The sequence below is a fragment of the Ambystoma mexicanum genome, chromosome 12, assembly GCF_040938575.1.
Source record: "Ambystoma mexicanum isolate Mex_15411 chromosome 12, UKY_AmexF1_1, whole genome shotgun sequence".
Taxonomy (NCBI): Eukaryota; Metazoa; Chordata; class Amphibia; order Caudata; family Ambystomatidae; genus Ambystoma; species Ambystoma mexicanum.
The window spans coordinates 1,164,493,940-1,164,517,300 of record NC_090936.1 but is presented as its reverse complement, the minus strand read 5'-3'; the positions used below and the strand labels follow the sequence as shown (position 1 = coordinate 1,164,517,300).

Below are 23,361 nucleotides of genomic sequence, written 5' to 3'. Positions count from 1 at the left end.
ATTCCTCGTGAATGTCTTCTTCTTCAACCCCTCCGACTCTGCGGTCTGGCTTCAAGACTTGCTGGGACTGCAAGTTGAAAATGTCGATTACCGACCCGCATCGCATTTGTTTGTGGTGCTTGGGTGAGAGTCGCGACACCGACGACTGTTCCAAATGCCACTCGCTGGCGGCTAAGGCCTTGCGGGAGCGTAAGGGGAAAGTTTCAGTTAGGTAGGGGTTCTAAACCCAGTAAGTCCTGTAAATCTAAGTCCAAGGGGATGTCCAACGATTCTAGGGGCGATTCTCCGCGTCGAGTGGTTCCCGCCATTCGCTGTCCTCGTCTCGGCATTCTAGGAAACTCCGTCACCGGTCACCTTCCCCGTCGCCGTGAGGAAAGTGGCTTGCCCAAGAAAAGTCCTTGACTCCGGAACAGGCTGCCTTTAGAGAGCAAATGTTAGAGATTTTTCATTTGCAAGGCACAGTTCCGCCCGTGCCTTCTGATGAAGCTGGCAAGGAACGGTCTTGTACCGTGGCTTGCACGCCTTCGGGCTCGGGTCCTCAACGCAACTCTCATCGGGAACCTTTGAGGTCCCGTTCGGACAAGTTTCAGGATAGTCACAAGAGACGTGCTTCCAGGTCTTGGTCCTCTTCTCCAGCGAGACCGCAGAAAGCTGGTAAAGGCTCGAGGTCGGCGTCGACTCAGCCGGCGACGTGTCCGTCGGATACTGATGTCAAAGCTTTTTCTTCATAACAGCCCTCTGCGCCGTTATCGACGCCGAAGCCTTTGGCACCCTCGACGCCTTTGGGGCTTTTTGCCCGAAATTTGCCGATGGAGATCCCTGATACTGTGGATCCTCCAAGGAAGGCTACCTCGAAGTCTGTGAGGCCTGTGGTGGACTCCAGACTCTCTTCTGTCCCGAGGCAAGGCTTTTACCTCCCTCTGGATGACATCTATGAGGAGGAGGAGAGGTCAGACTTCGATATGGACCCTGTTGAGCCTGATGCGGCTCCTGTCTTTTCTGGAGACAGTCAATTGGAAGAGTTGCGGGAAACACTTCATGATGCCAGTGGTTTGGACACTTCTCTAGAAGTGGAATTTGGCAGGCCTGAGCTTGGGGCTCATGCTGAGTCGTCCTACATGAGGAGGCACATGGCTAGGGTCACGGAGTATCTGGGCTGGTTCAGTCCGCCTGAAGCTTTTGTACAGGATGATATCACTGACATCTTGGATCAAGGTCCGTCCTCTGACCCTGTGTTACCTTTTCATCTGACCTTGCAGAAAAGGGTGGCGGCTGCTTGGAAGTCACCGGAATCTCTTCCGGCAGTTAACAAATCGTTAACCAAAAAATACTGCCCTTCCGATAGCGACCCCAGCTACCTTTCATTTCACCCCACTCCCAAGAGTTTGGTGGTTCAGGCGTCATCGAGGCAGGCGGCTTACCCTACCATCCCTCCTGATAGGGACGACAAACGCTTCGACGGTTGGGCACGCAAGGTGTTTTCTGCAGGGAGTGTGGTGTTGAAGTCCGCCAACTCCACTTGTGCCTTGGCAAGATTTTCACACGCTCTGTGGAATTTTCTCTTGCGGCTGAGCATATTCCCAAAGGGGAAGAAAGGGATGGGTTCCTTGCTTTCGTGCAAGATGGCAAGGATGCCATGTGTGAATCCCTTCAGTCGGGTTTGGACATGGCTGACAGTGTGAGCCGGTCCATGGCTGCGAGCACCATTATACGCAGATTTGCGTGGTTGCGTAAGTCTGCTTTTGCTCCGGATGAAGCTGGTCTTTTGAACATGCCCTTTGATGGTGTGCATTTGTTTGGCAGAAAGGCTGACTAGAGCCTTGAGAGGTTGGAGACCTCAAATGCTGTGGCGTAATCTTTAAGCGCAGCTGTCCGTCAACCTCTGCCTTTTTGTCCTTGGGGACAGCAGTGGAGGGGAGGTTCTTTTCGTTACTACTCCTCCTTTGGTATAAAGAGGAGCCGCCAGTCAATGGGGTCAGCGTAAAATTACCCGTGCTGGTTGGGGAAATAAAGGTGGCAAAGCCGCTCAGGCAGCTGCCTCGTTGCCTTCTGGCGCTGCCGCAGCCTCTCCCAAACAGTCATGAGGCCATGTCACATGGTACGCCGGTTGGGGAAAGACTGTCTCAGCATCTCGAAGAATGGCGAGTTATTACTTTGGATGCGTCGGTTCTGGATACAATAGCCCACGGCTACTGCCTTCCCTTCCTACATCGGCCTCACGACAATCCACCGGGTAATCTCTATTTGAAGCTTCCAGTTCCTCTCCTTGTGCAGGAAATCTTGACACTGCTGGAGAAAGGCGGTATAGAATTGGTGCCTGTAGCGGAGAGGAACAAGGGATGGTATTTCCCTTATTTTTTGATTCCAAAGAAAGACTGGGAATTGAGACCCATCCTGGATTTGCGTTGGTTGAACAAACTTCTCAGGAAGGACAAGTTCAAGATGGTCACTTTCTCCAGTCCTCCAGGCCCTTCAACTTCAGGATGGGTTGGTGTCTCTGGACCTACAGGATGCTTAGTTTCATGTGCTGATTCATCCCGAGTACAAAAAGTACCTGAGGTTTGCGGCTGGCGACTCGCACTTTCAGTTTCGGGTCCTGCCATTCGGATCGACCTCCGCCCGAGGGTCTTCACCAAGCTAATGGTGGTGGTGGCTGTGTATCTCAGGCGAGGGGGGATTCACGTCTACCCCTACCTGGACGACTGGCTGATCTGTGTGCTTTCTCCCGAACTAGCATTGGATCACATCGGTCTCACCTGTCGCTCCCTCCACAAGCTGGGCTTCTCACTCAATTTCAAGAAGTCGCATCGGACACCTTCCCAACAGCTCCAGTACATCGGGGCTGTGTTGGACACGTCCTTGAGAAAGTGCTCGCCTCTCAAGGTAAAGGCTCATCACATTGTGCAGATACTTGAGGCGAACCATCTCCGGTTCCGGAAGCACCTCAAAACCGTCGTCTTTGCTTCTGATTTCTCTCCCCCCTCTTCCCTGCTAAATTACTGAAATTGCACTGAATCTGCAACTGGGCCACTCACCGATCTCGGTCCTCGGCCCAGCCACTCTCCCCTTGCACTGCCTCCCTGGCAAACCCTGCAATGCGGGACTGTCTCTATATCCCTACAGCCCCCCTTCCCAGCCCTTGTCTGCACTTACCTTGCATTTGCCACCAGCTGGCCCTTATTATTTATCTTGCATTCTACTAACCCAGTACTGCACTTTCCCCTCTCCCTTTCCCCTTGCACTTTTCCGTTCCCCTCTGCCCATGCACTTGCGCGATCTGAATGACACCTGGCCTAGTAGGATCACTGTCTGTCTTCCCTTTGTTCGCCCCTCCCTGCCTCGTCGCGCCTTGAAACACTGGAGTATAGGCGCATTACATATGCCATATCATATCATATATCATGGTGGACAAGTTTCAACATGCCCAGAGTTTCTCGGCTTTCGAATTCTTAAGGTTGCTCGGCCTCATGTCTTGCTGCATTTTTCTGGTGCCAGAGGCCAGGCTGAGGATGTTATCCCTGTAATGGGCCCTCAAGATGCACTGGTCGCAGTTCTCAGGCAAGATGTCGGATACTGTTCTGATTCCAATCTGTCTCCCAAGATCTTCTGCGGTGGGCCAACGAGGGGAACCTGATTAAGGGAGAGCCGTTTTGGCAACCGTGGCCAGCGGTGACTTTAGTGACGGACGCTTCCCTTACAGGATGGGGAGCTCATGCCGAAGACTTGACCGCCAGCGGTCAGTGATCTCCGGTGGAGTCCAAACTCCACATCAACCTATTAGAGCTGAGGGCCATCAGGCTGGCTCTGAAGGCTTTTCTGCCGTCTGTGCGGGGGTAGTGTGTCCTGATCATGACGGACAACACAGTGGCCATGCATTACCTCAACAAAAAAGGGTGGGGTAGGGTCACTTCCGTTGTGCAGAGAGGCAATGCAGCTCTGTTTCTGGGCAATTCAGCAGGGAATTTCGCTCTCGGCAGTTCATCTGGCCGGAGAGGACAATGGGGTGGCGGACGCTCGGAGCAGGCAGAGCACGATCTCTCACGAGTTGGAGTTGGCTCAGGACGTCCTTCTGGAGATCTTCGTCCTTTGGGCAACCCCACAAGTGGATCTCTTTGCCACCAGTGCCAATCGGAAGTGCGAGAGATTCCGCTCGAGGGCATTTCCTCCGAGAGGAGCCATAGGAGACGCATTCGTAGTGGATTGGTCATTCCCACTGCTGTATGCGTTTCCTCCAGTCCCCGTCATTCCCCAAGTGTTAAGGAGGTTACGGTTCTCCATCCAGAGGTCAGGACTCTCAACCTTCACGCTTGGTATCTGAAAGGTGGAGGTATAAGGATTGGGACCTCCCGAATGACGTGATGGAGGTTTTGCTTTCGGCCAGGCGTCCATCAACAAAATCCCTGTAACCGTGCCGTAGGTTTTGCGACTGGTGCAGAGGACAAAATGTTGATCCTTTTCAGTGTTCCATTCCCATGGTTTTGTCTTTCCTGCTTTCTTTGGCCCACAAGGGCTTTCAAGTAGGTACCATTAAGGGTTACCTGGCGGCGCTGTCTATCTTCAAGCGCTCGTCTGAAGAATGTTCTTACTTTAAGATTCCTTTGATTCCCCAATTTCTTAAAGGGCTCATTGTTTTCCTGCCGTCCCCTTTCCAGGTGCCAGCTTGGGATCTGAATTTGGTGTTGAAATTCCTTATGGGTGCTCCGTTTGAACCTTTGCTGTCTTGTCCTTTGAGGTTATTGTCTTCCAAGATGGTGTTCATGTTTGCGGTTACTTCTGCTCGCAGAGTGAGTTAATTTCAGGCACTTTCATCTGAGCCAGCCTTTACTATGTTCCATATGGATAGGGTTGCACTGAGGGTAGGTCTTTCATTTCTACCTAAGGTAGTGTTTGAATTTCATTTGAGCCAGAAAGTGGTTCTTCCTACTTTCTATCCTCCTCCTCCTCCTCATCCTGGTAAGTAAGAGGAGCAACACCCTAGGAGAGCTCTGAGCTTTTATATTTCTAGGAAGTCGAGGGTCAGAGTGGATGATCAACTCTTTGTGGGGTATGCTGGTCATCGATTGGGCCAGGCTGTTACAAAACAGGCCTTTGTCCAGGTGGATTATCCTCACCATTACTGAATGTTACCATTTGGCGAACAAGGACCCTCCTGAAGAGTTGCAAGCTCATTCCACTAGGGGCATGGCTACTTCCACAGCCCTGCAGCGGGGAGTTCCTATTAGGAATATTTGTGATGCAGCCACATGAGCTTCTATCCACAACTTCCCTGGATACACTCCATAGTCAAGATATGGCCTTTGATAAGGCGGTTCTTTATTCTGCCACCTGGTTGGGTACTCTAAATTATTTTCCCTCCTCCATTTTCTGGTACTGCTTTGGGAGTCTGTCAAGGATGTGGAAAACGTTGGAGGACACAATCTATTCAAAGAATAAGTTACTTACCAACTGGTAACGTTCTTTCGATTGGATGTTCCTCCAACGTATTCCACATCGCCCTCCCAGCCTGCCCCTCTGGAGAGTTTCCTATGCGATTGCAGCTTACTTTTCCGCAAGGCTATGTGCAGTCATGCAGGCATCGGATATGTGCATGTCACACGTTATGGAGGAACAAACATAAACTCAGGCTACGGGCGCTGTGCGTCCTTTTTATAACATCCGGTGAGGTCACCCTCGAAGGAGGCCTTTGAGGGACATCGACCCAACGCCATCGACGCAGTACGCCCTCTGCTGAAAAAGTTTCCGAAGTACACAGCTGTGGACATTACATGTCAAAGATGTGGAATACGTTGGAGGAACATCCAATCGAAAGGACATTACCAGTTGGTAAGTAACTTGTTCTTCTTTTGTATCCATGGTGTATTGCTGCAGGATGTTTTTGCTGAAGCCAGTCTTCACAGGCCTGCTTTCGGCACAATGGCAATACATCATGGATCCCTCCGCTGTCCCCTCGACTTGTGTTACACTGGGGGGGTGGACACTCTCTCGGCCCATCATCCCTCTAACTCCCTGTGAGTAGGGTTAGGACCCTACACCGTGCTGCCCCCTAAACTGACTAACCTCTCAACTCCTGTCTTCCAGTTCCCTCTCATTACTCCTTATCTTTCCATAATCTTCCACTTCCCAACAGGCTGCTGCACGAAACGGGGCATGCACCAATGTAACACACTTCCTATTCGGGATAGTGTTAGTGCTGCAATTGCCATGCAGCAAAGTGGGGCAGATCAAATAAAATAAGATTTATTTAAAAGGAGATTATTGGTTAAGTTGACATACTGCATGTTTAGAAACAATATTGTTAACCTTAAATTATTTTGTAAAAGAAGACACAATCCGTGCCGAACTATCGGAATGCCCAAACATTCTATTTTTCGCATAGGACTTGCCTTCCGTAAATTAGAGCACTGTGATAAACTACTATGGCTTAGTGTTTCTGTGGATGCAAGGTTACAGCAGCCACATGAGTTTCGACCAGGCAATGGTCTTCCAGCCATCCTATAGTTCACTACTTATGTTAATGTAGAAATGATTTTGGGAAATTGATAGCTAGCTTTCACAGAACAGTCGCCATATGCTTGTAAATGCATATTGTTATAAACATGATAGTTGGGTGCAAACAATATGAACTAGGTCAATCCAGCTAAATGGCAAAAAGAAAGCAGAGGCAGAAAGGAAGCAAGAAAAACTGGAAACTAAGTGCCCAGTTGATATGCTTCCACATCGCACAGCCGTATTGTCTGGATTCCTCGGAGATAACATTTGGTCATCCAAGCCCAGTGGCAACCGGTGAAGGAACTCTGAATGATGTCCTGCTGTAAATGAACCACTGAAAGATGGCCACAAATGCCCTATTAAGCACACCTGAAGGGACAACCCCAGGGAATATGCTAAAATTCAAAACCTAGTTGGCATCAATTGCAGACACCACTGAATGTCAGTCTTTAATCCAAGACTGAAGAAGAATCCCCATTACGAACGTGTGGGCACTCGTGAAAGGACACTTTTTCTATAAAGTACTGGCCTTGCTGAAAGTAGCAGTTGCAGGGCAGTAGGCAGAAAAGATGTGAATGCTGCAAGGAGTATTTCTATTCAGAATTTGAATCATAGAAATTAAAGTCGCTTGACAGAAAGTTGAAAGGATACACCGTCCAGTGTTTGAGGCTCAGCAGTAAATAGTTGAACATGTGAATCAATGACATCTACCAATGTAGCCCTTTCCCCCAACCCTGCTTTTAAACATCTTGGCTACGTGGCACCAAAGAAAGCTCTTTTAAGCAGAAGATATCCAATCACAGGGCTGTTTTTCCAATTAATGATTTTGTTATTTTAGAACAGTAACTTCATCCTGTACAGTGCTTGGTACCATAGAAGTTAGCCTTCATTGCGCTGAAATTAATTACTTTGGTAATTTAGAACATAACATTGCAAGAGAATAAAAAGACTTCAAAGAACAAAGAGATGTGGGCAGGGTAAAGGGGATGGACACTGCTCGTGGGAAAGTGTGAGCACGTCTTTTACCAATGCAATACTCCAGGAGTGTGTAGTGTTCTGTGGATTGGATTGCCCCGGACTGCTCCCCCTCTGATTTCAGACTCTTCACTGACTTGGACCTTGATTTTGATACAGCCTAAACAAGTGGCAGAACGAAGTCGGCAAAACATTAAGTCTTGCAGTGCGCTCTATCGGCTATTTGATAAACTACGCCTGGCTCTACAAAGGAACTGTTCTAAGTGCAAATTGTTTACAATATGTTTAATAAGCGGACATTTGGAAAATCGCATATTGGGAGGTGTCTCCCTTAAAGCATGTGCAGCAGTTACCGTGGGCTGCGAGCATAGGTGGTGGTGTCTGTGGTGACTGCAGGGTTGAGAATTTTTCTTTTTTCCTTTTCCCTTTGAACCACATTTTCAGAGCGCACACTTTGTGAACTATAGGAGAGAAACTTGTACACACACCTGCACAGATATTCAAATTTCCATAGCCAGGACGGAACAGCTATAGAAGAGTCTTGAATGTCTAACATCTATTACTTGTGAAGTGGGTGTTTGAAAGACTTAAGAGCCCCAGAAAAGGATGGGCTAGTGCAGAGTGGAAATAGTGGATCTTGCTGCTCTTTTGACCTTTCAATTGCCCTTAATGCTGCCATTGCACATAATGGCCACATATTGGTCCACAAACTTGATCTCTCTTCAGAGTTCTAGACCTTGAGAGTGGTCTCCAACTCCCACACTTGGTGCAATCTTTGGGGGGATTTGTTTAAAACCAACCCTGGAATACATTCTTTTGGCGACATGCATAAAAAGAAAGATAACTAATCTCCCAAATGTGAAAGTTCGCTTTTGGACTACCTCATGGTGACCCCTGATCTTTTTAATATCTGTGAAACCAGGAGTATCAAAGAGATGGGTTTGAGGGATCATAGTCCCCCAACGGCTTCCTTTGCATTGGAACTACAGAAAGCCCATGTAGGATTGTGTAGATATATCTGTAAATCCTGGTAAGAACAGGAAATCAAAATTTGTTTTGGAGGGCAGGGCCCTGAATAAACAAATATTGAAAGCAATGTAATTAGCATCAGACCTAGAATTGGAAGAGCTATATAGGCCAGATGGTTTCGTACAATTTCTCTGGGATTTATACCCTCCAGGACTAATAAACAGGTGTTCTACCAATACGTATAAACATAGATTTGACAAGGATACGTTGAATCTCAAAAAAGAGTTGAGAAAGGCGATTTGTTTGCTCAAACGTCAGCAACTACCTTTTGTAATATTGCTCAGAAAAAGAAAGAGCTGAGAAATGCTTATAGGAATTGGTTGAGATCGCAGAGATTCAGACATAATCTTAGTGACTGCCATTCCATGTTGAAGGCAGTAAGTGGCAGTAATTCAAGGAATTTCTGAGCAATTAATAAGAATTGCAAGGGTTTACGCAGGGCAACACAGTCTGTGAGGGAGCTTGGGTAAATTACATAGGCCAGGAGTTCAGGGAATTGAACCCAGTCAGGAATATATTATCAAACTAGGTCCTTCTGGTATCACAGGAGATTATAGGCAATATAATAGCTTGGTCGTCTAATTCCATGGCTGCAGGGCCTAATGGCTTCTCTAACAGGGTCCTAAAGAATGGCGTAGTAATGTGGACACAAGTTCTGTTCAAGTTGTTTGAGGGAATATTGGGATTAAGGAAATGCCCTGATTCATGGCAGCGAGCCATAATTATTCCCATCTATAAGAAGGGCGATAGGGCGGATCCAGTTAGTTACCGTCCTATCTCCCCTCTTAGACGTTGAGAGTAAGTTCTTCTCAGGAATTGTTTTAGGGGAGCTCTAGGATTGGTCTGAAAAAAGGGGCATCTTATCAAGGCACCAAATTGTATTTCGCAGGGGTCTATCCACAGCATTAAATGGGATCATATTGAACATCGTGAATGATAAATACTGGAATAAGAGTTCTCGGGTACTTCATGGAGCCTGGATCGATCTATCAAAAGCTTTTGATACAGTCAACAGGGGGAGATTATGGGCAAAGTTAAAAAACTGGGGGATACCAGATGGTTTACTCGCCATCATAATCCATCTGCATACAAATATGCATGTTCAAGTTAAGCTTGACTGAAAGGCCATTTATCATCTAAAATAGCTACAGAAATGGGATTGAGGCAGGGTTGCATTTTGGCCCCCCTGCCTCTTAACCTCTATCTGGCTGATTTGGCAGATAGCTTAGCCCCCTTGCATTAGCAAGCCCGAGTAGGCGACTGTGTCATCAATTGAATGGTCTACGCTGACGATCTGGTGTTGGATCATACACCAATAGGTATTCAGCGAATGATGACAGGCTTTCAGAACTATGCACTGCTGAATGCTTTAAAAATCAATTTGGCGAAATCTAATATTTTGATGTTTGGCAATCCCACCAGGAAAAAAAGTTCCAGGTTTAGTTGGAAGCTGGATGAGCAGATACCATAGCGCAAGGAAATAATGTATTTGAGCTTCAGAGTTTGGGGACGTCCATCTTTAAAAGCAATAGAGAAAGATATTGAAAAAAAGGCACTGCATTTGCAGTGTAAAATGAAAAAAATACTATCTGCTTATTGCAGATTTTCAGTCCTTCCCCTGATAGTTTTATAAGGGGAAGGTGGTGCCAGTACTTCTCTATGGCATGGCGATAGAGCCGTGTGCTCGGAAGATAGATTGGACAGTTATAGAGGGCCGTATTTGGAAGAAAGTATTGACCCTCCCGGTCTCGTTAATGGTAGCCTGTTTACATTATGAGCTGGGACTAAAATCACTCCAGTATACTATGACTGGAGGAGGATCTCACTGATTTTGAAGCCTGTGAGGAACTCATTGTATGTGGACATTGGAGTTCACCTTAAGCTAGGGAAATATGAGGTGGGGTCCAGTTAAATAAAAAAAAAAAAATATATATATATATATTTCTGATGTTTAATATGCTTAGCATCACATGCTGTGCATAGGTCCGACATCCAGTGGTCACTGCGGAGTATTGCATTTTGTTTTTCGTAGTCGAAAAAGGGACGTCGACAAGGCGTGTCTGAAACACTATCCCTATAGTGACGTGCGTTGTACCCACAATCCCTCACGCGTCGAGGTCCCTCAGATTGTTTTTTTCCGCCCAGCTACTGGTCGCCTTCACGCGGAGCTCCTCGAGAGACATTGCAAATTTCATCTCCTCAACCTTTGGTCGTTTTCTCATTAATATTAAATAATCCCTCCCTCGACGCAGTTGTAAGCTGTTCTCCGCTGAGAAAGATCTTCGACGGAGGGTCGAGCGGAGGAAATCCTTCGGCGTTGCCGAACACGTGGCCTGGCCTCGCAGGCCATATACAGTAGGGAGAGTGGGGTCGTGGGACATCTCTGGGTCTTTTCTGAGAATGCCTTTCCCTTTCCCCTTCCTTTCCCTTGGGGTGGTTATTGCGATTTATTGCCTCGGCTATGGAGAGGACACCCTTTAGGTTTTGCCCGCTTTGCAAAGACAAATTTACTTGGAAGGACAAGCATTCACGGTGTAACCGCTGCTTGCCCCTTGATCACAAGGAGGAAGGTTGCGCGGCTTGTCGGCTTCTTAAGCCTAAAACTCTAAAAGACCATAGAGTTAAAAGGTGGGCGGCCTACGCGATGTCGAAGGCCGAAGGTTCACCCGCCGCTGCTACCACCGACAGTGACGAGGAACGCGATAACACGACCTCCGCTACGGAAGTCGAAAACCCCTCTAAGGAGCGCTCGCGCGCTTCGTCGTCTGTCCCCGGCCCCGACGGGGCTCGGCTCACGCCCTGCTTATGGGGATGAACACCCCGGCGACATTGACGCACACAAAAACTCACTTAAGCACACAACCCACGGCTCTTCTTCGTCTAAGACGAAAAGAGCTTCGGCGCCCAAGGAGACGCAGGTTCCACCGGCGGACTCCTCGGACCGTTCGGGTTCGAAGCCCCTCTCGCAACCGCAGCCGCGACCAGCGACTGGGCTTTCGGCAAATAAGGGCGCCGCCCCCAAACCATCGGCCGGCACGCATCAACAAAAGGCGCATGCCGCCGTAGAGCGATCGACACCCATAGCGTCGAAAACGCAGGCCTCCGCTGACAAACGAGTCGCCGACAAACGAGTCGCCGAGAGCTTGGCAAGGATCGCCGTAGCCGACGCCCAGAAGCGTACGCCGAAGGACACGTCGAGCGCTACGCACAAGTCGAAAGACACGCCGAAAAAGCCCGAAGGAAGGCAGGGACTACCCCCTTCAGTCGGGAGGTCACCCAGCACACCTGAAGGCTTTTCGGAGGGCGACGGGACACTTTCCTCGACGCTTTGGGAGAGGTCGAGCCGTTTTCAACTAGACGACTCTATTTTTCCCCCCGCCAGACCGCTCTGGGGTACCCCATGAAACCATGGAAAGACTCCACCTCTGTATGGAGAGGATGGAAAGGTTTATTAATACCCAGACCTCTCAGACTCCCAAGAGAACTAGAGAGGGGCCTCAGGAGGACCCCAGGGCCAAAAATCCGAGGCTAGTCGATCCCCAGCAGGACACAGCCTCAGACTTCCATAATGTTTACGACCTCACTGGGGAGGAACAATACTTGGAGGAGGAGGATGATTTCATGGACAATGAAGAGGGACAGAACCAGGAGGAGGGTCTGGAAGACAGGCCAGACATTATAGAAGAAGGCTTCGGAGAAAACCCAGAAGGACCTTCGCACCCCTGGCAATCCCCATCAGTATATTCCGACACTGATGTCCTAAACCTAAATCCTCCTGACAATTCACCGGTTAGGAACACATCTCCAATTGACGATCAGCCCACTTTCAATGCCCTGTTGCGCAGAGCAGTAGCACATTTCGAACTGGACACTGGGGAGCTCTCTCCAGAATTAGACTTTGTGGAAAGAGTAATTAAAGAGAAACCCCCGGTCAGCCAGACCATTCCCCTCCTAGCTTCAGTGAAGAGAAGAATCATCCCTTCGCTGTCCACTCCCGCATTGATCAGAGGGGTCAATCCAAGAATTGAAAAACTTTTCACTCCTTCACCCTCAGACCCGCTCTACATTAGGGGACATTCCATTCCGGATTCCCTAGTAGTATCTAATACTAGAAAGAGGGCAGGGGTTCCACTTTCCACCAGTGAGGCACCCCCTGACAAGGAGGGCAAGAGGCTATATGCCCTTGCTAAAAGAGTAACTTCCTCGACTGCCTTCTCAGCAAGAATTGCGAACAACAATTCTTTGCTTGCTAGCTATGCAGACGCGCAGTGGGCCAAACTGCGCAAGGACGCCGAGGAAGCACCGGAGCCTTTACGTACACGCCTACTTTCAACTATTGGCGAAGGAACCCAGGTGAACCAGAGCATTGTAAAAAATTCTCTGGACGCGGCAGAAACAGCGGGACGTTCCCTGGTGCAGGGGATACTCCTAAAACGCCATGTATGGCTGCGCAACTCAGGGTTTAAACCGGAGACACAGGCGTCTTTAATAAATAAACCTGTGGAAGACTCTAACCTCTTCGAAAGGCGGTGGATGAAGCTCTAGAGATGGCTAAAAAAGAGTTCGATACTATCAAGACTCTTGACCAAATCTCTAAGTCCACTACCAGACGCGGCTATGGCAACAAACCCTTTTTTCGTGGCCAACGCCAACAACAACAACAAAGTCAGCATCAACAATACCCTGCCACCAATTACCAGACCAATAGTGGGCAGTACAGCCAAAGAGGCCAACGCCGGGGTAAAGGGAGAGGTCGGGGATCCACCCCCAGAGGCTCCCAAGCCCCCAACAACTCCAAGTGACGCGAAGATTCGCGTCCCCTCCCATGCAACACCGGTCGGGGGACGGATAACATCCTTTCTTCCTGCATGGGAGGAGATAACGTCAGACCGTTGGGTACTTTCCACCGTAGCCCACGGTTACTGTATCGAATTCAACAATTCCCCATCCTACAGACCCCCGAGGGGACGTCGCATGACACCGGAACAACTTGCCATCCTTCTCCAAGAAGTACAACAACTGCTGGAAAAAGGAGCCATAGAGCTTGTGCCTCTATCTCAAGTAACGGAAGGTATTTATTCAGTGTACTTCCTTGTACCCAAAAAGGATCTATCAGGAAGTGATCCCACTGCTTTCTCAGGGAGATTACATGACAACATTGGACATGAAAGATGCATACTTTCATATTTTAATGTTGCCAGCGCACAGAAGATACCTCAGGTTCATGATAGAGGGCAAACACTACCAGTTCAAAGTGCTACCCTTCGGCATAGCATCGGCACCAAGGGTATTCACGAAAGTGCTGGCAGTGGCAGCGGCCCACCTGCGCAGGTTGTCCATCCCAGTTTACCCTTACCTCGACGACTGGCTCATAACAGGGGATTCTTACGAAACATGCTTCTCCAATACCCAAAAGACGGTAGACCTTTTGTTCCAGTTGGGCTTCTCCATCAACGAAAAGAAGTCCAGTTTAGACCCCAGTCAAATCAAGCAATTCCTAGGGGCTCTAATTCAAACAAAGGACGGCCTCGTCTTCCCCTCCAAAGAGAGGGTCCAAAACATGCTGTTTCAGATCCCTCAATATGTGACCGGTCGAGAGGTGACGGTACGCAAAGCAATGCGTTTGCTCGGAATGATGGCGTCGTGTATTTATTTGGTGCCTCACGCGCGCCTGCGCATGCGCCCAATGCAAGAGTGGCTCAACAGCCAGTGGTGTCAGGCCAGCGAACTATGGGAGGATCTAGTAGTGGTCTCGCAAGCCTTGGTTCTCTCGCTACGGTGGTGGACAAAGGAAAACATGGAAAAAGGGAAACCCTTTGCCACACCCGCGGCAGAAGCAACTCTAACCACAGACGCATTCCTCACAGGATGGGGGGCGCACCTATCCCATCAGACTGCTCACGGAGTGTGGACTCCGAACGTAGCATCCAAACAGATAAATCTACTGGAGCTACTAGCTGTGTTCAAGGCGCTAAAAGCCTTCCAGGAACACCTACAAGGCAAGACAGTAATGGTCCTTACAGACAGCACTACAGCCATGTACTACATCAACAAGCAGGGGGGCACCCACTCTCCAGGCCTGTCCAAACTGGCCCAGAATATATGGAAGTGGGCTCTCAAACAGGACATGTTTCTACTGTCACTACATGTACCCGGGGAACTCAATCTGCTGGCAGACAGACTCAGCAGAGATTTCCCCCTGCCCGAAGAGTACGAATGGCACCTGCACGAAGACATCGTTTTCGACGTCTTCACACAATGGGGATTCCCAGAGATAGACCTGTTCGCAACCCTGGAGAACTCACAATGCCTAAGTTACGCCTCCAGGTACCCCCAGAACCAATCCAAGGGGAACGGTCTGTCGATGCAATGGTCAGGGAAATTTGTTTACGCTTTTCCCCCCGACTCCCCTTCTCAACAGAGTGGTGCACAAGATGCACCAGGAACAAGTGACCATGATACTAGTGGCCCCAATGTGGGCCCGACAACCATGGTTCGCTCACTTGATGGAGATGTCTCTATCTCCCCCAGTAAAACTCCCCTGCCCGTACAACATGCTGTCTCAGGACAAGGGCAGGATTCTGCATCCATGCCCCCAGAACATGAACTTAGCAGCTTGGCTCCTGAGATCATAGAGTTCGGACATCTACAACTCCCGCAAAGATGCATGGACATCCTCAGGGAAGCCAGAAAACCTAACACTCGCCACTGCTATTCTAGCAAGTGGAAGAGATTTGTCATCTGGTGCAGGAGTAAAAGCATCATCCCTATTGACTGCTCTCCCACACATGTTGTCCTATACCTGACCCACCTATTGGATTCAGGTCTAGTGTTTAACTCCATTAAAGTCCACCTAGCGGCACTTTCTGCATACACCACTTCCCAACTCAAAGTGTCGTGGTGGAGGATCCCTGTTATAAAGGCCTTCATGGAGGGAGTAAAGAGAATACACCCCCCGATAGCTGACCCAGCTCCCGGATGGGACCTTAATGTGGTACTTAGCAGACTCATGGGCTCTCCATTCGAACCCATGCACAAAGCATCTCTTAAACACCTCACTCTTAAGACTGCTTTTTTAATAGCTATCACCTCCATCAGGAGAGTAAGTGAACTTCAGGCTCTTTCTATTCTAGACCCCTTCGTTACAGTTCGCAGAGATAAGGTGGTTCTACGCACTCACCCTAGGTTTGCTCCGAAATTTATTTCTAAATTCCACGTAAACCAATCTATAGAACTACCAACGTTCTTTCAAAATCCTTCCAATTTGGGAGAAAGGACTCTGCACACACTAGATGTACGCAGAGCGGTCATGTTCTACATGGAAAGAACCAGACCACTGAGGAAGACTAATCAGTTCTTCGTCTCGGTGGCAGCAGGAAGAGAAGGAGATGCGGTTTCAAAGTCCACTATTTCTAGATGGATTGTTCAATGCATCACTCTCTGCTATACTCTTGCTAAGGGAGAACTGCCCTTTAGGCCAAGAGCACACTCTACTAGAGGCACGGGGGCATCCATAGCATTCATTGCAAATGTTCCCCTTGAGTCCATCTGCAAAGCGGCTACCTGGAGTTCTGTGCACACCTTTACAAAACACTACTGTCTAGATGCACACTCTAGATCTGACTCCCAGGTGGGACAGGCAGTATTACGACACCTTTTCTCTACTGTTCCTTCTCATAACCCACCGCCAACTCCGGGTACTGCTAGCTAGTCTATGCACAGCATGTGATTCTAAGCAGATTAACAAACATCAGAAGACAATGCATTACTTACCGTAAAAGCATTTCTGATGGTTGTATCTGCTTAGATTCACATGCGCCCACCCTTCCTCCCCGCTCGGATGGAAGGAACATAGACTTACTTTATATCTCTCTCTTTTCTGTACTCACTCACGTCTAGAAGGCTCCCTCAGGGCAGAAAAATACAAACAGAGGGACCTCGACGCGTGAGGGATTGTGGGTACAACGCACGTCACTATAGGGATAGTGTTTTAGACACGCCTTGTCGACGTCCCTTTTTCGACTACGAAAAACAAAATGCAATACTCCGCAGTGACCACTGGATGTCGGACCTATGCACAGCATGTGAATCTAAGCAGATACAACCATCAGAAATGCTTTTACGGTAAGTAATGCATTGTCATATATAGGAAACCTGTGATCCGTCTGCAATCAATTTGATTAACCTTAATCAAGATTTAATAAATCTAATGAAGGTGAAGGCCATGGTGGAGGATGATTGGATTTCCACAAAAGCAAGAATTAGCGATCTTAAATGCTTGGAATCATTCCCACTCATATATATATATCAAAGGGTCACCTTTTGCCATATCAGTGGCGTTTCCCCAACGCAAAATTGAGAGCTTATTTGCAAAGATTCAGTTTGAATTTGGTGGAAACAAAGGAGATCCAAAAATTCGGCAGGCAGGTAGCAATTTTTGATGGGAATTGTGACGCATGTGGGGTGGGGGCGGGGGTCAATGGTGCACACCTTGACACTTGCTGGTAGAATGTGTTGCCACTAAATCCTTGGGAACAAAATATTTCTCAAGATTTGTGGGTAATGAGCATTGGTTAGAAACTGAGGATTTTTGGTGGCGGTTATCGGCAGGAAAGGAAACGTTGAATTAGGATTTATTAAGTTATGATTGTTTTAGAAGGGGGTGAAAAAGAATGGTGCAAAAGTTATTTTATAAATGTGTTTAATGTGTATTTTTTTCACATGATCAATTTTGAAGTGGTTGGAAAGAAATGTTACAAAAAGTTATTTTACGAATATGTTTTAACTTAGATTTTCTGTCCCTTTTTTATATGAAATTACATTGAATGTTATTACTTTTTTATATTGTGAAAAGCCACATTTTGACTAAACCCAAATAACACAAAATCCTAAAAAAAAGCAATACTCTCTGCTGAGCCCAGATGCTAGATTCCATGGGCTAAACGAGATCCAGCGTGCCAAATAATGTTGCCTTCAGTAGAGATGAGCATGCCTTTGAGGTCCATATTCTCGGCAGAGCAAGGGCTTTTGAAGCATTTCCTTAACTTGAGGTGGTCCGTCTAGTCTAGTGGAATGTGTTTCTATAGTTTGGTAGCAAAGACCACCAGTCGTCTTCCACTGAATCTCATGTTTTTGTTTGCATTTTGACAGTGTGCCAGAAGCCATAGGCCCTGAGATGCCTGCTGGCTGTGTAGTGCTTTGCTAGACTGTCAGTATGGATGTCTCTTCTCCCATTAAACATGATGAGTAATGCATAATAGTATGAAGTTATCTCTGTTGTTTGTCTGCCAATTCAGGGTTCTCCTAGCAGGAGTGATATCAATACCACCTTATACGACCCATGACCATCCAAATTGCCTCAATTTGAACCAGTTGCTGCATTTTTGTGAAGCCTGAATGGAGGTTGTCCAGTAGTTCAGCCAGGCAAGAACTTGGGCGCTGACTGCTTCCACAAGGTTTTGACATTCCAGTAGTGGCATTTTTTGCAGAATGTGGAGTTGGTCATTGGTATTTTATGTCACCACGTTGGCGGAATATTTTTAGGCTGGTACCAAGCCTGATTTTTCATAGGGTCTTTCCCCTTATGCGATAGCATGGAACTATGAAAAAAACATTGTCTGGAGGGTTGCCCAGAACAAGGACAGAGGCTATGATTAATTCAAAACCTTTCAGTGTATGGTTACTGTTTGATGATGGGACAGTAGGATATCCAGTGATGGTCGCCTGGGAAAAGGTCAGCAGTGCCCCCATTTACCCACATTAAGCACTTTCCCCAAATATTCTAGGACTGCAGTTAGAAGAGTAATTAATACCTGTCCTAGAATATGTGGTAGCAGGCTTTTAGGGGTGCCGGGGAAAGAATCGCCTAAAAGAGACTTTTTCCCAGTGGACATTTTCACATCGAACCGACAGTAGCTGTCGAGATCATCCTTGTCTGCGTTTGCATTTTTCTAGATGTGGTATAATAGCTTTTTTAGTGACTTTTAGAGAGCTGTGTTGCAAAATCTCATGATGAGCAAGTGTTCCCAGGGTATGGATGGCTTTTAGAGAAGTCGCAGAACATGGATGGCTTTGGGCTGAGCGTATGTTTTGCTATTTTCATTGCCTACTTATGAGATTGATTGAAGGTGTTAAATGGCACCGTGGCTATTGGTTTGGTGGAGAGAGTGAGTATTCTGGGCACTTGTGTTTTCTTTGAGAATAGTTTTTTTGAGAAGTAACTTAAGAAGATTTAGGGTAGTTCAGATGAGGTGATGGCATTTCCAGTTTGCTCCTGGCTGGTGATTTCATGCAAAATGTAAAATAAAGGTAGAGCTCAATAAGATGTGGTATTGATTCTATTTGTTATGACTCCAAATTCATTGTTGCTGTACTGCAAGATACTTATTGATCAATTTGTTTGAAGTGTTTAATGCTAGTTGATTCGTTTTTGCTCTCTTAGGTTCTAAGATGTAGAGAGCTGTTGCAATCCAAGGGTGATTTGAATGCAGTTGATCTTTATGCCATTATGATCTGCAAGCGCGGACAACCAGATAACAAACTTCGTACCATGTATAAAAACTCCCACAAAATTCCGTGGTTCACAGATTGACTATCAGGGGTATGATTTTCATCTAGGTTTAATGGTAAAGACCACATCAAAACAAGACTCAAAAGCACAACAGGCATTAAATGGTATCTACAGATTTGAGATCTTGTACACATCAACCAGTACCTATGGCCCTTTGGTGTATAAATCAAAACCGGTGGTCATTGGCAAATACGGCGCATCCATTTGGGGGTTTGAGGATATGCTTAGTCTCCAAGTTATAGAGAATAACTTCATACAACACTTAGAGCAGAGCAAGCCTAATATGTCCAATTTTGTGACCCATGTGGAAGTTGACCTTCTTTCCTGTGCGAGTTAGGCATGGTATCATGAGAGAAACACAGACAAGATGATTCAAGTTTATGAAAACCTTTATTTTGTAAAGAAAGGGGTTTGGAGACTGCCTAACTTACCCTACGTCTATAATGGGAGCAGTCTCCACCATCAACTAAAATATAAGTCCAAAGTCAGTCAAAACAAAGTGTCTGTGTTAAACATATGCTTGCCATCATACTCTCTAATACAATAATGTGCATGGAATTGGACTAAATAAAGAGTGCTTCATAGTAAAGGTCAGGATAGTATTGGAGCTGGTCCACAGCTCCGTTCCCCAATTCTTTTTTTTTTTTTTTACAACTTTATTTAACTTTGCACACAGATTATGCAGTTACATTTGCGACATTCAATTTCAGTGATCATAATACATGTATTGGCCAGTTTCACATTACATTTACATCCTCAGGGGGTGGTAGCTCTGCTAGATACTGTTTGTACCGTGTCCATATATTTCTGGGTCTAGAGGGGGGTCATAACTGAGTCTATATACAGTTCTTCGGTGTCATTAGCCCACAACATGTCTCTGTTCCAGTCCTCTACTGTTGGCGGGTGAGCGTTTTTCCACCTCATCAGAATGACCCTTTTTGCTAACAGCAGACTTAAATTGAGCAGTTTTCGCAAAGTTGGGTTCATTTTCCCAATCGCCCCCAATATACACAACTGCGGTGTCCATTCGACCGGTTGGTCCGCCATCTTATCCAGAGCTCCACAGATCCCAGCCCAGTATTGACTTAGTTCTACACAGTCCCACAGCATATGGTATATATTAGCATTTTCAGAATTGCATCTTGGGCAGTTGCCAGAGAGAGTGGGATTTAGACGCTTGAGTTTCGCTGGCGTGTAGTGGGTTCTATGGATAATTTTATAGTGTATTAATTTGAATCTCGAGTTGCAGGACACCAGCTTAGTCAGTGCACAGATCTGGGACCAATCCTGTTCTTCTATCGGCTGGTCCAGATCACGCTCCCAGCCAGCCTTTGCGGTGTGGGGTGTTTTTGGGCGTGTTTGCATTATAGTTTTGTAGAGATGGAGGACGTAACCTTCTGAGTCCCCCCCGTGAATATGTATCCAAGGCCCATGTTTATTTCGGGTTCGTTTGGGAATGATGGGTAGATCCGTTGTGTGGCTGTTGCAACCTTGTGGAATTGCTGTCTGTGTGCGTTTGTGTTTCCTACCGTGTCCTTAATCTCATCCCACTCCACAAACTGTTTGTCCCGAAACATCTGTCCCCATTGTGTAATTCCTTTGGCAGTCCAGTGTATTTCCACCGCACTGTCTAAGGGGAAGGGTGTGTGGGGGTCGCCCCATATTGGCATGCTCGGGTGGTATAGTTTGCCGGCTGCAAACATATCATTTATTTTGGCCCATGCAGTGATTGTGACATTGAATGGATGCATAGTGTTATATCGTTTAGGTGTGGGCCTAGTGATTTTCTGTAGGGCCAGTATCGCTTCCCGTTCCCTCGCGGAAGGGGGTGAGGGGCCAGGGTTGAGAAAGCATGTAGCCCAGTCGGCAGCGTAATGTGCCTGCGCTGCCAGATAATACAATTCCATGTCGGGAGCCATTAGGCCGCCTCTGGGATACGTATCTGTTAGCACCCTCCAGCTCAGCCTCGAGTGACCCCCCCCATACAAACGCTATGCATGCACTATTAATTTTGGAGACACTGTGCGACCCGGCCACAACGGTACTGTACTGAACAGGTAGAAAAGCTTAGGCAGAATGATCATTTTAATTAATGCCATCCTACCCATCATTGATATTGGAAGGGCATTCCAGCGCTTTATTTTGGTGCAAAGTGCGTGTGCCAGCGAGGTGTAGTTTAGTGTTCGGGAGAGTTGAGCGGATCTGGCGACTGCCGCACCTAGATAAACAATGTGTAATGGACTCCATATAAAGCCGTGGAGGTTCTGGGGCTGCATGGTGGCATCTGTGAGTGGGAATATCTCTGACTTATTGGGATTTAGGCGAAGACCTGAATATTCACATAACTCTTTAACTGCAGCCAGCACCTTGCCCAGTGTGCGGTCTGGGTTTTTCAGGTATAATAAGATATCATCCGCATAAAGTGTTATAATATGTGGCTTACCCTCTAGCCATATCCCGAATGTGCTAAAACGGAATCTGAGTATGTCCGCAAGGGGTTCAATAACCAGGGCGAAGAGTAGTGGGGAGAGTGGGCAGCCCTGCCTAGTACCCCCCAGTAGTTCAAGTATATCTGTGAAAGATCCATTAATTCTGATCTTAGCGTATGGTCGCATGTAAAGTATACGGATCCACCTTATGAAGTTTGGGCCAAATACTTAATTTCGTAACACCCCGAACAGGAACGGCTATGAGACAGTGTCAAATGCTTTCCTCATATCTAAGGAGACCGCTATACCTTGGGTTTCTGGGGGTATCGTGGCAATGATTTGGTGGCATCTCCTTATATTCGTTGCCGTAGATCTGCCTAATATAAACCCCGCCTGATCTTCGTGTATCATGTATGGCATCAGTGGTGTAAGCCTAGATGCTATTATTTTGGCCAGGATTTTGGCATCAGTGTTTATTAGGGATAAAGGTTGGTATGATCCACAATCCCCAGGGGCCTTCCCCGATTTCAGCTGGAGAGTAATTATAGCTTCCCTGGTGGTCTCGGGGAGTTCCCCTGCGTCCAGAGCCTACATCCATACAGCATGGAGCCTGGGAACCAGTTCATTACTAAACTCTTTATAGAACTCAGCACTTAGCCCGTCTGAACCCGGCGCTTTCCCGTTGGGGAGAGCTTTTATTGCCTCGAGTATTTCAGGTTCGGTGATGGGTAGCTCAAGTGTTTCCCTAGTGGTGTCTGCTAAAAGGGTTGTGGGTTTCTGGGCCAGGTAACTCTCAATCTCGTCATCTGTTGCAGTGCTTTGCGGGGAGTATAGGTCTTTGTAATAGGCATAGAAGGTCTCCTTCATTTTGTCCTGGTCGGTGGTTACCGCGCCATCAGGTATCTGTATGCATGGTATGGTAGTGGGGCCATTCTCTGTGCGTACTGTTCTAGCTAATAATTTCCCTGGGCGCTCCCCTTCCCCATATCTACGGGCTGCAGCTGGTCGATCAAAGTATCTGACCTCTTGTTCTGCGATCTCGGTGTATTCGTCTAGTTTGGTCTTTAGTTCAGAGCTGATTTGGGGTGACAGAGAGGATGCATACTGTGATTGCAGGGATGCTATTTGAGGTTCTAGCCTAATTAACCTATTCCTGATGTCTTTAAGGATTCCCCCCTCTACGGATATTTAGTGGCCTCTGATGCAGACTTTGAATGCCTGCCATAGTATAGACTGGGTAGAGACAGAGTGTTCGTTGTTATCGAAGTAGTCCTGTATATATTGTTTCATCGAGGTGTTATAGACCAGATCTTTCAGGGCTGCCGGCTTGAATCTCCAAGGTGGTCTGGAGAGGACCCAACCAGGGATTCTTAGTGTTAGCTGTATCGGTGAGTGGTCCGAGTACGTTCTTGGGTGTATATGGGAGTCTGTGACCCATGCCATGCTGTCCCCAACTATGAGCCATAAATCTATCCTGGAGTGCATGTCATGGACTGTGGAGTAATAGGTGTATTTTCTACTGATCGGGTTCCATGTTCTCCAGGCATCTTTTAGTTGATCAGCCATATGTAGGTGTATTGCTTGCGCGGCTTTAGTCGGTGTTCTAGCTTGCGTAGATGTGCGATCGAGATGTACATCTAATATTGTGTTAAAGTCCCCGCCACAAATCACCCGGGCTGTCGGGTATCTTGCCAATTTTTCAAACACTGAGGCATAAAAGTCTGGTTGGTCGATGTTCGGACTGTACACGTTCAGAAAGACAAATTCTTTATCATATAGGTTGCCATGAAGCATGACATATCTCCCCCCGCCCCGGGTCACACTCAACATCAATACATTCAAAGGCAGTGTTTTGTGAATCGGAATTGC

The 23,361-nt window shown here is 47.3% G+C and overlaps 1 protein-coding gene across 5 annotated transcripts in view; it reads left to right on the top strand.

The window, feature by feature from the left end:
* The window catches only part of XPOT (exportin for tRNA), a 1,180,573-nt gene that overhangs the window by 305,284 nt on the left and 851,928 nt on the right, over positions 1 to 23,361 (top strand). The window lies entirely within an intron of this gene.